This window comes from Bombus huntii, chromosome 10 (genome assembly GCF_024542735.1).
Source record: "Bombus huntii isolate Logan2020A chromosome 10, iyBomHunt1.1, whole genome shotgun sequence".
NCBI lineage: Eukaryota > Metazoa > Arthropoda > Insecta > Hymenoptera > Apidae > Bombus > Bombus huntii.
The window spans coordinates 10,050,524-10,067,367 of NC_066247.1; the positions used below are offsets into that span (position 1 = coordinate 10,050,524).

The window sequence follows — 16,844 nt, forward strand, 5'->3', positions numbered from 1 at the left end:
ATAAAAACGGAAGAAGAAATGTCTTTCCTAAAGGAAGAAAAATGAATAAGGTATGAAAATCTAATAGCTGATAAAATTTTATTCGTTATTCCTTATTGACTGTCGATATTAGACCTTGATATTTCGTGTCAGGTATCCCTATCTCTGACATTCAATAAGAAAGGAGAACGTTTGTTTAGAACCTTACGTCCTCGAGAATGTTTCTAGTCCTATAACAAACAGTTTTTGTAAACAAAATCTTATTTTTAAAATTACATATTTACATACATTATATTTAAAAGTCTCGCTCTGACAAAATAATATTATTATACACATGTATAGCATTACAAATTAGAAACAGAAAAGACATGTACCTCTGTAGCTCATAACTTTCTTTGACGAAAATTTATTCCTATTCTAATTATAAAGTTTTTAGTAATAATAATAACAAAATAATGACTCGATGATTGAGTACATATTAACAAAAATACCCGTATCTGAAATGTTTATTATTTTGAAACTTAGTGAGGTACAATTATTTCATAAAGTTTATTATTCTCGCTTTGTTTCGTGCAAAATCAATAATTATATCTTCGTAATTTCAATTTTCACATAACTTATTCAAATTAAATAATCAATTAGATAGTCTTCCCTGAGACATAGTAGTATGTATATAATTTTTAATTAATTTTAATCTAGAGAAAGCACGCCCTGCAGAAGCGATTGGAATAATTAGTAATATTCTTAAAGTAACATAAAATTGGAAAACAAATCCTTAATTTTATGTATCATATTCGAACATTGCATTGCTGTTATATACAACAAATTTTTACTGTATATGTCACAAAATATTTTTATTTCATTAAGCATATCGCTTCTATCTACATTTCGATGATTTTCATTTTCTAAAATAATGTCCAAATTCATACGGTGTTTAATCGGTTCTTCTGCTTTCATATTTTTTAGTATTGTTATGTTATATAGAAATCTGAATGGTACAGACTCATGCTCAATGCTCAATTTGCATGAACCTTTCTCCGATTGAAAATATTCTCTGATCAGTCATAACTAAAAAGTGCTTTTTGAAAAAGATAACTTCGGTGTTATGCCAACGTGTATCTCCGCTTCATAGGCATAACAAATTTTCGTTTTCTTAATACGACGTCTTAAAAATTTAATGAAATGTCATTATTAGAGCAGGTGAACCTGTCGAAGAGCTACTTGCTCATCGATTTCGATGCCCTTGAAATATATCGTGAGATCATGATTCTGAACAACATTTTCTTATAGATACGAATGCTCGGTCTTAGTTTTCGTTATATTCATGCAAAAGTATGTTTGGTATCATAAACATATAAATCCTTTTTTTATATTTTATATAAAATTAAGAGAATAATGTTTGACATCTTATCTGTAAATAAAATAGTAGACGGTATTATTTCTTCTTCTAATGTAAACCAGCAATTTTCTCTTAATGTCCCTTTAAGATGTCTTAGAACCAACAATTTATTCTACACCGGTCAACACATATTGCTTTAATCGTGAGCTAAATCATGCTAACTCCTTTTATTCGAAGATAGATCAACTTTGGCAAATCACAGTCTCCTTAAAACACTTGCTGGAACGTTTATTTTAATTTATTTGTATGCTTGTATCTATATTTAATATATATATTATTTCGAGCATATATATGTCGCGTTCACATTATGATTAGGGTTAGGTGAGTGTAACGAATCTTCATTTGGATTAATCATTGTTGTTATGTAATAGAGAAGATATTTACTAGTGCAAATATGATTATTACAGAATTTGACAAGTAGCCGTAGTAATTAGATACTCGAGATGCTAATGACGATGATGTGAGATCGGACGAGAACGAGTGCACTCAACGTGGTATGAGAGTTGGCTGAAGTAAGTAGTTTTGTTACTTGCTCTTAATATTCAAGAAAAAAAGAATATTAAAAAAACAGATGTATGTAAAAATGAGAATGATACAATGTATGGCAATAGTCGCGTAGTACTAAAATATTTCTTTTTTTCGATGCTTATATTATAGATTATTAAAAATAGATTATTAAGGAAAGCAAAAAAAAAAAAAAAATTGTAAAAATGAAAAAACCAATACCACACGCAGTTCCCAAACGGTGAACCATCTAAGTACCATTCGTGCCTAGCGTTGCTTAACTTTCGTGATCAAACGAAAACGAGTGCTTTTTTAATTTTAATTATAACGTTTATTGCCCAAAGAAATACATATTTTGTATATAAGGCCGAAAATTTTTACTATATCGAATGCTTTTTCAAGGCAGGCGGCTACTCGTTGCTTTGCATTGGGAGCCCACCAGATGTCTGACGTTAGTTTATTTATTGCGTACAGTGTGGAATGTTTGTGTCGGAAGCCGATTTGATTGTGTTGGATTACGTTGTTTTTTGTGCGGAAGGAAACTAGGGGGTTGTTTATGACTATTTCGAATACTTAGCTTATGTTGGATAGGAGGGGTCGCAGGTTTGATTTTGTCTTTGTTTCCGCGTCTTCTTTTTTTATTTTGCACTTGCCTGGTCAATGCGACTCAATATATTTTACGCACCGATAATTAAGGTTACAGTTTTGTGAGATATGACATAACAGTTGGCATTTGTGGCATTGCGTCATGTAATTTTTTCTGGTTTTTCCCCATTTTACCCTAAAGTAATTCAGACGGCTAATTTTTGGTAAGTTACTAATATTAGAATATACTTGGACTATGTAGATTGGGAGCAGTACGTTGTTATCTATTGATTTTTTATTGAGATGCGTGAAACTTTTTTTAATTGGACGTCGGACATCTATAATGCTTGCAACTCTACGAGTATTTCTATCTCAGAGATTTATTATTTACATATGTATAGAGGAATATATATAGGTACTGAATTAAACCATAGATAAACATATGATAATGAGTGGACTTGTGGAAAAAAATTATTTCCTCTTCGATTTCGATGGGTTTTAAATATATTATCCGAATATATTATTATATTGAATATATTAGTATCCGAGATATTCGCAAATAACTGTCGATAGTACTATAGTGTAGTCAGCCTATAGTTGTGTGCTGAGGCAGCGTATGGGTCAGTATTGGTTGCCCAAGTCCACCACAAATCTATCTCTTATCTTCTGTTTATAGTATATATAAACGAGAATTGGGCTAACTCAATGTCCCGTGCATAACTGCATAGGTTGTAAGAAATGTCTATTGTAAACCAATTAAATGTAAATGTCATCAATGTATTGCGTTAGGGTTAGTCTTTTTAATAGCTTCCTTGAAATAAAAACAAGTTAATTATACAAATACTGAACGAATTGATAATTGATATTATTTTTCGAAATAGAACAATTATTATTTTATGCTAATCATTTCGCGTGTAACCTACGAGTGCACTCAAATTTTTCACTCTTAACTCCTTTCTAACCTCATCTTTTGTAATTATTGCGGCTTATTTACGGTGTATTTACATGCGTGTAGTATTCGCTGGATAAACACTTCTCAAGCTTGTCGAAGGCGCGGCCCCTTTCCCCCACAGTAGTTACATGATAATAATTTTATTTGCACTAAAGTTCGTCGATTCGCGGATAAATATATCGAAAACTAAATTGAGAATGCGATAATCACGAGACTATCAATTTATATTATTTTAAATATAATTATTTTATACGTCTTTCAAATTTATTTGTGAAATTAGGAGTATTTTGAAAAATAAAGAACAAAATAAAGGATTCTGTTACATTGAACCGCTTAATTGAGCTTAATCACTAAATAAGTTCGGATTATCCTTTTCTCTTTCTTGCTTCAGTTTTTCCTCGGTCCTGTCGTTTTCGACGAACTGATCGATCGTCATAATGACATTAACAAATTAATATCTTATTCGACAATGATAACGGATTTATTTTCATTAGAAAATCGATTGACTGTGTTTACAATCAGAGCATCAGCATTTTCTTTGGCCTGATTGGTTACAAATCTAACAATGTGAAATTCACCATGAAGCATGAAGATAAATTTGCATTTAATTTCATCGTTTGAAAAAAATTGTCTTTTGAACGACGCATTTTCACCTTACGAAAAAGCTTTGTTGCTTTTGTACAAGAAGAACTGTTTTCATCGCAATGGTTATCCGAAAGAATAATTTGAAAAAACACTCTGTATAATATAAATGTGTATATCTGTACTATATGCGAATTCACCGCTAATCTACATCGACCCATTAGCACCTATTCTATGGTCATAACTGACCATATACCAGATCAGTGCTTTTCTATTCTTCGAACGAATTTCTGGTTTTTACGAACATTCATAGTAAACTTGTTTTATGTAGCGATAGTTTATTTTTTGGTAATTGTTCACTGGTAGAATGTCTACAATGAGTCAGTACATTTTCTTCCTTTTGAGTCTGATTTGCTCGATTTCTTTATTTATGTGTTGTTTCCAAACAAATTTGTCTGGATGTAGATGGTCCGGGCAAAGACCTGATTATCTAACTGTTTTGATTTGCTGTATGATGTGGTGGTTGAGAATAATAAGAGATGTGGTACCTTTCCTTAATGTGAATATAGTGAGGTTGCATTTACCCGTATTTTCAGTTTATTTCTATCTATTTGGCCGTTCCTCGAGTATTTCGATGTGAGTTTGTAGCTGTAGCTACATTAGAGTAGGTTCTAATTTATTTTATATAGTGTCGTACAGTGACAACTATCTACTTGCCAAGCCGCGTTACAAGAAAAAACCTGGGAGCACAGGAAATTACTTTGAACCCCGAGACAGTTGGGCTGATATAGTCGGCTGCCCGAAAGTTCCATTATAATATTTCCGAATTAAACATGATAGAATTTGGAAATATTGCGCTATAACGGTTTGTGAACAATATAAAGGAATACCGATAATGTGTAGGTCAAGGTGGGTGTAGTTCGTAAGATGAAGGATAGTGTAGATAAATATGACAAGGTGTATTTATAAACAAGTTATTTATTATAAATTATTTAATATGTATACAGGCCAGTCGTATTATAGCGGCGATAGTTAGAGGCAAATTATTAATTTTGGTTTTTTATCGTAGTTAATATTATGTTGGTTGTGGCCATGTTGAAGGCGAATCAGGATAGTCCTGGCCGAGGTCGGTGGTCTGGCCCTATAACAAATAATATGAACAATAATATAGCAAATAAATATCATAAACATCGATATCATTTGTAAGGGAATGCACTTTGAGCATAGTGAATTTATGTTGAACAGTTTTTGGGTACTAGATTGAAATTAGATAATAATTTTGTTACTTATGTTATAGATTTACCCGTTAATTTTAAGGAGATGCAATTGTTCAGCCGCCGTTAATTCACTGGATATGTCGTCCTTGTAGAGAAATGTTAGGTTGGCATGATCGCTAGTTACTACAAGCTAAGTTGGTACGACTTCTAACGACGCTCTTTTGTCTTAGAAGTCGACCACGTGTTAATTGACCGAGTGTATTCTGTGTGTTAAGACGTGTTGTACGAGGCGATCAAATATATTGGAGAAAATCGAATCTGCGTGAATCGATTAATTAATAAACCCAAACCTATATCCTTTAACAGCCCTAAACCAGGATATTTAAATTTTATATTATTGTATTAAATAATATTGTATTGATAGGAAGTATTTTATCGCTACAATTATGAGTTTTGATTAAATATAGCATAGTGTCGTGTCACTACGAGAAAGGAGGTCAGTCGTAAAAAATGGCAGTAATTGTATAATAACAAAGAACAAGCCAAATATACCGGAATAACTCATCGGCTAGCGGTTGTGTCTATCAAAAACAAAAGAAATTTGAAAGATCTTAGTTTATAGGACTTGTTGACAATCGATGTCACGCGGTCGATACAATGTTTGAGTGGGCTGTGTTTAGACACACAACATAATTTATAAAATAAACAATTCTTATATTTGATTTAAGAAATGATAGATGGTTTGCGAGCAGTATTTATTAGACAGTGGCTGAAATTCAGTTTATAATTTGAATTTAATAATTAAATATCTAACGAATGAGTGTTTAGTCTATAAAGCACGAATGGAACAGATGATAACAATCTACAGAGCGTTCGTGCTTGGCGGGTGTATTATTTTGTTTTGTTTACCTAGTGGATGGGTATTCTGTTGCGACGGCTTTAAATTTGTAGATGTAAATAATGGGATTGTTTGATATTATTATAAGGAGTGGGCGATCACGGCATGCACCCTGAGAGTTGTATAGCACTGGTAGAGTTATTCGAGTGGAGATAGTCGCTAACTATTGATAAACTGCGTAAAATGCACTTGCACTTGCACATAAATTCAATCGAGGTTGTTAGAATCACGTGGCAGGCTAAAGTATATGTCAGAGATGAAAGGTCATCGGAGCCTTCCCCTTGGTATTTCGGAAAGATTCCTTAACACCGTAATCTAGAATCTACCATAGCTGTAATTAAACAATTGTAGTCACCCAGTCCGATTGTAATTGTTCGAGATTTGTGATGATGAGCTTGGGCTCAAGGCGACAATTAGTCGCCGAACGTAGCCGCGGTCAAGGGATGAACGCTTTGCCTAACAAAGGTATGGAGTAATTCTATAGCTCTCCTTAAAAGAAAGATTTGTAGCGGCACGTGGCAGTAAACATTCCAACGGTTTCTATCCCGTAGCTCGCCACACGCAGATCCTGTTCTCCGGACAGGATGTTTACCAGATGCCGACGCGTCTCCGCAGTGCGTGATCGGCTAGCCCGAGGACCGTTATAAACACTAATATCTAGTTACCTAAAATCCTTCAACAGATAAACAGTCTTTGTCCCAGTTACAGGAAGACAGGAGAGACCTATTTTTCCACGAACGACGTCACAGATGTCGCGAGCGTGTGATCATTGTGAGCTGTGTCAACTCTGTAACATTTTTGTGTGTGTCAATAAAAATAACTTCAGTGTAAAAAAATGAATAGCTTCAGTGAGGAATCCTTACCTGTCCCAAGCCTCCGCCAAGAGGACGACTCGGGCCCAGATTCGGACTTTGACTCGATATATATGTAATTGTACAGCATAAGAACATTTATATAAATAATGTAATTGTACAATAAATGTACGCAAACATTGACATTATTTATTGTTAGGGAAAAATCGACATAAATTTCCTCTATATTGTCTATTGTAATGATCAAGTTTATTTCGTTGATTGGTGGTTCATCGGCTTATTCTGTTTTTGCCGAGCACACGCGTTTTTGTGGCTTGACGGTGAACTCGACCTAGGCAGTTTTTGCATAAAGGAATGTATGTGTGTGTTTGCAGAGAATGCCTACATGAAGACAAGAGGGCTTAGTCAGCGAGTTCAAGCGGACGTCTCTCTTTACCTGGCAGTTAAATAATATTTCAATCTCCCGTAATCTTTCAATCTCCCGTAATCTTTCAATCTCCCGTAATCTTTTAATCTCCCGTAATCTTTCAATCTCCCCCTATCATACCTACATATACTATGAACAAAATACTGTATCCGGTAGCAACCTACGCATAGGTTGCACGGACGCACAACTATAGGCAGAATTCATTCAAGCGATACCGGCAGTTTTTCGCGAATATCTCGGAAATTAAGCAAGTTCAGTCCTTGTATGGATAGGAAAAGATTTTTCAAAATATAGATTTGCACGGCATACGCAAAAAACATCAAAATCGAAGTTTAGTCAGTCTTACTACAGTTTCAGTAAATAATGAATATAGACTAATATCTACGTAACATAGTGTAATTAATATCGCAATCTCGTTATACAAACTTGAACGAACGTATAAAGTGTCAATTTTGAACGATCCTTTAGTTTTACGATTTATTCCTTTTTTCGCTAGCCGAACCGTGGACGTCAACCGACATGCCGGTGGAAGTGTCACACGCTCAAGAAAGGCCACCCGCTCAGAAACAGTAATAAAGTAGACGAAACATCCTGCATGCCATAGCTATCGAAATAATAACAAAACAGCCCCTCCAAAGGGACTAAAACCTCCATATAAAAACCCTCCTAAATTAGCGCTCAACAGATTATTCTGTTGTAACACTTTGAACCGACACTCTGTTGAATTTATACAATAAAATTTCCATCAACTTATACGAAGTTCAATTTCAATCAGAAGCAATGTCTACTGTCCTCGCTCTCCTAACCAACATTATCATCAACAAATCCGATGGTTAGACACACCTATCACTAGCTTTCCTCCGACAGAGCATCGTCACAGAACTTTACTTATTTTTCATCGTTAGAATAGTCAACATACCTTTATCGGGTTTCTACCCTTAAATCAATCGTTTACTTAACTTGTACATACGCACCAGCGTAACTATCTCTTTACGAAGTTGTTGAAATAAACATTAATTTATACCTGTTAATTTAGTGTAAACTCAATTGAACCACCCCTATTATCGTAACAGAAATCAGGGGATCGATCAGTTTGTAACGTCGCCCAGAAGCCAGGAATCCGCCGACCTCAGGATATGCATACAACACCTGGTCATGCGATAGCGGTGAGAATAGACAGTAACCGAACTCCCACCCGTGAGATATATGAATCATAGTGAGCAGGCAAAGATCCCAGTTCTTTAGTAAGTAAGTCAGTCTGTATTTTGCTACTGAAGTGTAACTTCGCCTTTTGAATAAAGTATTGTTCATTCGCCTATCTTTTTTTATATATATCGAAGATGAAAGGAAAGCCAAAGGCCTTTTCTTGGAAATTTTGGGAACATCCTCTACTCTAGCCTAGATTTTATCCTAGCTGTAATTGTTCAAGATTTGTGATAGCGAGATTGGGTTCGAGGTGACAATTGGTCGCCGAACGTAGCCACGGTCACGGGATGGACGTTTTGCCTAACGGAGGTCTGGAGTGGTTGTATGGGTTTTCCGAGAAATGTGGTAGTGGCGGCATGCGGCCTCGGGAGCGGGCCTAGCCACGTGTGATGTTGCCTCAGAGGTGCCGATACAATGGGACATACATTGTATTAATAATCAAACTCGAGGTAGAAACTGCCTAGCAACGGTGTTTGGAACTTTCTCGATGTTTCCAACGAGTATGTATCAAACTTCAGGCAGAAACTGCCTAGCAACGGCGTTTGGAACTTTCTCGATGCTTCCAAACGAGTATAGAAAGCAAATGCAATCGTACAGCGAGAAAAATCTCCACGAGGCTGGCATTCGTGCGATTGTCTTGGAGAGTAACACATCGAGCATTTTCAACAATCGTATTTTTGCGTCTAAGATTAGTCTACGCTTAGTAAAGAGTTATTCCGTTGACCGTGGATTCGTTTAAACACAAAAACGTTGTTAATAGCATTCATTAAACTTATTATTCGTAAATCATACTATTCATTAAACTTACTATTCGTTAAATAAGTTTAATGAATAGTGCTAGTCTAATGAATAAGTCTAATGAATAGTTCAATGAATGCGCTATTAATAAAGGAACTTGTTTGGATTCAGAAGATGGATACACCTATTGGCAGCCACATCCACTATTCCTATGTAAGTTCGAGCAATATGACGTCTTGTACGAAGGAATCGCCACAAAAATTCAAGAAATAAAAACCAATAGCAACCCGACGCTACCGGGTTTTGCCTTTGCGACTCAAGAAATAACCTTTGTGCTAACCAAGACTGGAGAACAGCCTTTGTGCAGATACACCCTGTTATCCACAGAACACCCCAAGCTCTTTTTCCTAAAAACGACTAAAGGAAATACATTTATACCCAAACGTAAAACAGCAGTCAAAAATTTGGATATATTCGCATACGTTAACTCAAAATTCATTTACGTAGAAAAACTGTCAGAAGACAAATAACGGCACTCTATCAGGATATATTGACACTAAGATGCATCTCGGAAAAGAAAATAATAGAGAATGCATTAAGTCTAGCAACTATATTACCTGATGAATTTGCGTATGCAATAACCAAAACTCCAGGACACATGGCTTTGGTCGCAGGAGAAGCAGTACACATAGTTAAATGCATTCCAGTTCAAGTGAAAGTAGGCAATGCCCTGGCCGCGCTGAGTGCACTCGTTCCCGTTAGATCACGAAAGTCAAGCAGCGCCGGGCACGGATAGTACTTGGATGGGTGATCGCCTGGGATTCCGTGTGGCGTTGGCAGAGCGCGCTGGGCCCGCCGCGCCCCCCCCCCCCCATGCGGTGGTTGATACGGATGCCAGCGCGAAGGTTCGTTTCTCAGAGGAGATTCCTGATCAAGTGTTGGAGGCTTTCCTACGCTACCATTCCTCAGATCAAGCGGAGGTACTTGTCCTGAAGTACTCTCATGGTGTTTAGATAGGTTTCTTGAAATGTATCCTGATGCTCCGTGTGTAGATTTTGACTTTACTTGGTAACAGTGCCTTATTTATTCATGTGTGTATATATGCCTAAATGTGTTCCCAGCGGGTGTTATTTTATTGGAGTGATTTTGTCTATATTCTTATATTTTATTTAATAAGATATGTTTTGTTTGCTGTTTTTCTCCCTTGCATTGACACGCGGTGAGTAGCGTCGGCTTCCGGATGACGGGTTGTGCATCTTGATTGTTGATTTGGTATATTATCATTACGTAGATTTTGATTACTATTTCCATGTGATTGTTGCCTCCGGTGTTTGATTTGATTTACTGTTATGAACATAGGTTTTGGTCATTTCGATATTAACGTTTAATGATGCATACGGAGGTATCTTCGTCAGAGGTTCCCATGCGGACTGTTCCAGTGCATATCTTGTTTTGTTTTCTTTTATTTAGTTTATCCTTTTTCGTTCATTTTTTATTCACTGCAAGTAGTATTTCAGCGCGAGAAGAAGAGGGGTTGTAACCAGCCACGAGAAACAAACCATGGATTAAAACCTTATAATAAATTATTAAACCCTTAACTACTCATGGTGAACGGATTAAGAAGAAATAATAAATGACAATTAATACAATACACAGTAGCAAAAATGTTAAAATCTGTTAACGAACAGTCACGAGAAAGGAAAACTGGATCGTAATCAGCTATCAACCCGTCCATGATTGACGAATTAGAAGGAATATATGAAACACTGAAAGATAAAGGCAATACCCCGAAAGGAAAATCCCATTGTGACGCACTGACAAAATGAATCAACAAAAACTTCATAATAAAGCGAGACATGTTAATAATAAAATATCTTTGTTCTGTTACACAGAATGGGCGTTGAATTTAACAATCAGAAGAACCAATTGTTATACCTTCCGGATGGAATCTTACCTACGGACTACCCGGATGCTTACGAGGAATTGTTATTCAGTTGTTGCGTTCATCTAATCCGCTCTGCTTACTAGTTCCAATATGTTTTTATTTGTCAAGACTGATTGGATCCGGAGGATCAAGAATTACACGAAGATACGCCAACACACTTGCTGTGTGGAGTACCGGAGCGAACTACAGCAAAGCATTGCCGAATGTGCGATATAGATATGTCACAGATACAACCCGCGACATCCAGTACTGAGTGTATAAACGCTTACATGGATCTTACCGAAACCGAAAAAAGTTTTCTGGCTTTTGGAAAGATAACTTGCCCCGCTGTCCCCCTAGATGACTACAATATCATTATCGACAACTTACACGGATAAATACATATACATATACATATTTATACATATACATACATATACATACATACATATACATATAATTGTAAATTACTATAGTAACGGGCCCAAGAAAGTAAGAATAAAAAAAAAAAGAAAAACTAAAACAACAACTCAATTGAAAACGTAACAATAACAATTCAAATATTTTTTTCGTGGCAGCGGTGGGATGCGCTCCACAGAGGATTAAAGTTCTTACGGGTATTGACAAAATATAATAGAGAATATGGCAACTCCATTAGAATCATTGAACGAAAACATGCTCTTGACATTGTCAAAAAAACTAAGAGCATGTGATGCAAATTTTCGAGTAATGAGCCGACATGAGTACAAAAACCAATGAATTACAAGACGACATGCGTTCACTCAAAACAAAAAAGGAAATCGAGACACCCGTATCACTGCCGATAATTCCTCAGGTGACAATACCGACAGACGGTAGCCCCCAACCAATTAAGTTAAAAGACGCGATCGAGTCAGTACCAATATTCGACAGACATCGACCCTCAGTATTTCAATTTTTAAGAGCATGCGAGCGCGCACGAAACATGATTCCGCGGCATCAGGAGCCTCAATTGGTAAAATTATTAATGAATAAGCTTCGCGGACACGGGTACCTCGCCGTAGAGGACAGTCAGCTAAACAGTTTGGACGATTTCGGGAACAAATTAAAGGATATGTTCGGCCCAGGGAAATCCCTTAACGAATATAAGGGAGAATTAGGAACAATATTGGAACGACCGGGGGAAGACATACTAGACTATATAGATCGCGTCAGAAACCTTAGGTTAGCAATAATGGACGGAGAAAGATGTGATTACGGTATTATATCTCAGGATGTTCAAGACACAATAGATTGGGACACAAGGGAGGCCTTCGTTAAGGGACTCCCAAACGAGGTATATTTGCGAGTAAAAATAGCGGGATACCATTCTTTAGAAGAACTCGTATCGCCAAGCTGTTAAAGCAACGCGAGAATTAAAACGAGCAAACGACAGAACGCAATACCAACGTCCGACACCTCCGAACAATTACAATCGTAACAACGTTCGTCCCCCGAGCAATAGTAAAAACATCGGAAACAACCGCCAGGATCGAATACCTATATCGCCGCCGCAAAATGGCCCAAACGCTCCGAGACAAAATGCGCTAACATGCAATTATTGCAAAAAAACCTGGGCATTTGATAAAAGATTGTTATACATTCAAAGCCAGAGTAGACGCTAGGATAATCGTACCCTATGCATCGGAACAATCGGGAAACCGGGCACGTCCTTCGGGAGAATGGGGCGAGCCACGAAGGAACGATATTCCGAATCGCCCGAGAGTACAGGCAGTAGCAAGAAAGCCGGCACCTACGCCAGTAAAACAAACACGAGCAGCGATCCCCGTAAAATCAACTACACGATCTACAACAAAAACCAGAGCGAATGTAAAGCCGGCTGTAAAACCAACGGAACCACCACCAAATACTGTGGGAAAACCTTCCTGCTGGATCAAAAAGAGAAGAAAATACGAGAAGAATTGACAAAAGAAAATCACCAAGGATCGGACTCAGATTTGGACTCTCCGGATTGTTTCAATAAAAATGAACGAAACTCCAAGTACTCCCACCGCTAGAATAGTCTCCCCAGATTTAAAAACTAAGACAAATTTACTATTAGACTCCGGATCAGAAATCAATATTGTTACGTTTTTGTTTGGTTCGTTTCGGTTGTGTTGCCGTTAATTTTTGAATTCAGATTAAATTGTAGTGTTGTCTGTTATTTAATGCGATTGACAATTAAACTCCACGTTTCGGGTGACCTGCTACGCGCAGGAGTACTGGCACGGGAGAGGATTAAAGTTGGTGAAAATAAATGTTCGCTTAATCCTATTATATTATTAGACAAATATTCTTCACAAAAAATGTTTATTCATATTCTAATTGGAAATTGTCAGAATTGTCGTTGAAATTTCAAATACTCGAAGTTACTCGAATCGTTCGCAATACGTTTTCACTCTTATTAATTACAAGATTTTAATTTGATAGATTTACAATAATTTACAAATTGACAAATGCAAACACGTCGATTAACAAGACTAACAAGAACTGGGGAACTGAGGAACTCTGAACTAAGGAATTATCTCTCTCTCTTCTATGTCGCTACGCTTATTTATATGTCGGAGATGAAAGAACACCGGAGCCTTTGAAATTTTGGATAATCCCGCAACATTGTAACCTAGAGTCTACTATAGCTGTAATTGAACAATTGTAGTTATTCAATCCGATTGTAATTGTTCGAGAGTTGTGATAATGAGCTTGGGCTCGAGGCGACAGTCAATCGCCGAACGTAGCCGCGGTCACGGGATGAACGCTTTGTCTAACAAAGGTATGGAGTAATTCTATAGCTCTCCTTAAAGGAAATATTCGTGGCGACACGCGACAGTAAACATTCCAACGGTTTCTGTCCCGTGGCTCCCCACATGCAGATCCTATCCTTCGGGTATGATGGATACCAGATGCCGACACGTCTCCACAGTACGTGATCAGCTAGCCCGAGGGCCGTTATAAACACTAAGATCTAGTTATCTAAAGTCCTTCAAACAGACGAACAGTCTTTGCCCCAACTACGGGAAGATAGGGGAGACATATTTTTCAACGAGCGCGGTCTCCCACTAGCAACTTTCCCTCGAGGGCGGCTAGCATCTTTTTCTAACCGCCGATATGGAGATTGACCAATTAGCAGCAACGTCAATTTCCCTTACTTTCTGAACGAAGGCTTTTCTCGACGAATCCGATGATCTCGTATCCTTAGACACACCCCATCATAATTTTTCCTCCGTGGCATCGTTGGGACGAAAAGGCATTCTCGTTCGCGATCTCATTGATGAAAGGAGTAACCCTTTACGACCAGTGAATATCACGCATCCGACTTAGATTTTGTGAGTACGTTCATCTATCATCCCGTCGACCGCGGATTCGTTATTGAACCTAGGATCATTGTCATTAGTCTCTCGAATATCTAATAACCACGGTTACTTGTCCGGTTCTATGGTATTTGCACTAGTCAATGTCTTCTCTATTGCATAACGACAACGTGTAACCCAAACGAAGATTCGTTTCACGCCCCTAACCCTAATTCTAATGAAAACCCGACATATATATGTATTAATAAATTGGTATGTTAAATTCAATTATTTTATTAACAATAAAATGCCTCTAATTTGGCTTCAATTTAAAATTTATTTTATTTAATTTATAAATTTAATTTATATGAGAAGTAAAATTTACTTTTAATTTCGACTTAAAGATTGATTTATTTTTATAAATCGTTATATAATTAAAACATTCAATTTAAATAATTACATGATCATTCTATTAATAAAGAAAAAATTAGCATAAAAAATAAAAAAATTATTAAAATAAATAAATATAGAAAATTTAATGTTTTAATATATGAAATTAAAGGGATTAGTAAAACAATTTCTACATCAAAAATTAGAAATGTTAATGAAATTAAATAAAATGGTAATGAAAATGGAATATTTATTTTTGTAATTGGATTAAATCCACATTCATAAGGTAAATTTTGTTCTATATTAAATTTTTTGTATATTGATAAAAATTTATTTAATAAAAAAATAATTATTAAAATTATAAAAATTAATAAATAATAAATTATATTAATTAAGTATATTAATTTAATATTAAATTTTTTAATTGGAAATTAAATGTAATTTTATTATACTATATATTTAAAATTTAATTTAATTTATGATGATGTAATAAAATATATAAATGAATAATCAAATTAGATCACCAAATGTCAATATCAAATAGCAAATTCAAAATTAATACGATGAATTATTGAAAAATGATTTTTTATTATTCGGATTAAAGAATATAATAGAAATAATGTTCCAATAAGAACGTGAATACCATGAAATCCGGTAGATAAAAAAAAAAATAGATCCAAAAATTCTATCATTAATACAGAAAAATGAATTATAATATTCAAAAATTTGTATAAAATTAAAATAAAATCCTAAAAAAGTTGTTGATATTAATATTGAGATTCTTGATTTAAATTTATTATTAATTCAATGTATCCTACTATTATTATTAATTGGATATATAATACACTGCTATATAATATTGATAGTTCAAGAAAAGTATTAAAGCAGTGAAAATTATAGAGTTTTTAAGAAACAGGACGACAGAAGCAGGACAGAATCGCAATAGACGGACATTGCAAAAGTGTCTTTTGCTCCGCCTCCAAGGATTTGCACCCCCTCCCCCAAATGTTTTCAAAATTTCCTAAGGAATTATACCTGGCTTTATACCCGAGGAAATTTTATGACCGCATGAAAACATACTTCTTAGTTTCCTACTTTCTTTCATACTTCCCCATTCCTATTTTCGTAGTTAATAAGTTAAAATTAATTTTCTCTATGTATCTCAAATATTATTTATAAAAAATGAGAAAATTAAATATATAAAATATAATGATGTAAGTAATATATTTAAATTAGTATATGGGTATTCAAATATTTGTTTTCCTAATCAAGTAAGTATAATAAAAATATTAATAAATCATCAATAAAAAATTTTATTTATAAAATAAAATTTATTATTTTTTAAATTATTTAAATTAATTAATGGAATTAAATATAAAATAAAAATTGATATAAAAAGTATAATTACTCCTCCTAGTTTATTTGGAATTGTTCGTAGAATTGAATATGCAAATAAAAAATATCATTCAGGTTTAATATGAATTGGTGTAATTATTGGATTTGCTATTTTAAAATTATCTGGATCACCTAAGATGTAATGTATTTGTAAGTTAATTAATATAAATAAAATAAATGTTAAAATGATTGTAATTAAATCTTTAATTGAAAAATATGGATGAAAATTAATTTTATAAATATTTAGTTTTGAGTGTATTGGGTTTGATGATCCTGTAACATGAAGGATAATTAAATGTATAAATACTATTATTAAAATAATAAATGGAAAAATAAAATGAAATGAATAAAATCGGTTTAATGTATCATTATTAATTGAAAATCCACCTCAGATTCATTCAACTGTAAATTGTCCAATATATGGGATAGCTGAAATTAAATTAGTAATAACTATTGCTCCTCAAAAAGATATTTGACCTCATGGTAATACATATCCAAGAAATGCTGTTGCTATTGATAAAAATAAAATTG

The 16,844-nt window shown here is 34.9% G+C and overlaps 1 pseudogene; it reads left to right on the forward strand.

The window, feature by feature from the left end:
• The first annotated feature begins 10,020 nt into the window (after positions 1-10,020).
• LOC126870800 (5S ribosomal RNA) lies at positions 10,021-10,138 on the forward strand (annotated as a pseudogene).
• Positions 10,139-16,844: the final 6,706 nt, after the last annotated feature.